Source organism: Cynoglossus semilaevis, chromosome W (genome assembly GCF_000523025.1).
Source record: "Cynoglossus semilaevis isolate Cse_v1.0 chromosome W, Cse_v1.0, whole genome shotgun sequence".
Lineage (NCBI taxonomy): Eukaryota > Metazoa > Chordata > Actinopteri > Pleuronectiformes > Cynoglossidae > Cynoglossus > Cynoglossus semilaevis.
In genome coordinates, this window is record NC_024327.1 from 13186778 (window position 1) to 13187763 (window position 986).

Genomic DNA, 986 nt, shown 5'->3' on the forward strand with positions numbered 1-986 from the left:
ACTGTTGTACGAGATTTCCTTGAATACTTCTCCAGTCGTTTATTTTGCTTTATTGTTGGACCTGTTTTGTTGGACGTTTTGCTATTAAAACAAATCGACCATCTACCGGCTGCTTCCACTCCTTGCCTGAAGACACCTCGCACAGCAAGAATCTTTCAATAGTAAACTAAACGCACAAATCTAAACTGGAATAGAATCTGTTACTGAAAAACGTACCTAATTTTTTAAAAAATGTTTTAAATCTTCTTTTTATAATGAAAGGTACATTTAAGGCTGTGTAGTCTCAAGTAAATTAAAACCTGCTTACTCTTTTAAACGTTTAATGGATTTCGTGGAGATAAGTGTTGGGAATTTTGACACTTTTTAACCCTTGGGCAATCCTTTGCATTTTTGTACACACCGTTTGTCCTTGCAATGATTTTCATCTTGTCCTGGAATATGAGTATTAATGAATATGAGGAAAAGTTGGCACAAGTCATGCAGTACAGGAACATTGTCATGCAGTACAGGAACACTGTCAAGAATGGTTGAGCACAGTATTCAGAGGTCATGAACCGAGTGTAAAAAAATTATATCAGTTCTGCATTTAGCATAAGAAAGGGGGAACATGTGTCGAAATATGTTATTAAAACATGTTGAGGCATGTCTCTATTCCAGGAAGTTCACAAAGAAATCTGAGGAGAAAACACAAGTGATTTATATTGAACAAATTAAGTATAAGATGAATGTGTGATTTTGTTGAAATAAAATCATTGATATTTTTCATATATATCTGCATGTAACGCAAGATAGGGAATGTGTCTGAATAAGACTAAAAGAATGATCCTCTGACTTGAAATGGTTCATATGATTATGACAAGAAGTCAGAAGAAGGGCTTGATGCTGAAATCAATAAGTGAAAAAATGTTGTGATTAACATTATTATTTTTAAGATGTGAGTAATGAATAAAAAGAAGTGCTGTGGTACAATGTCAGTCATAAAAACA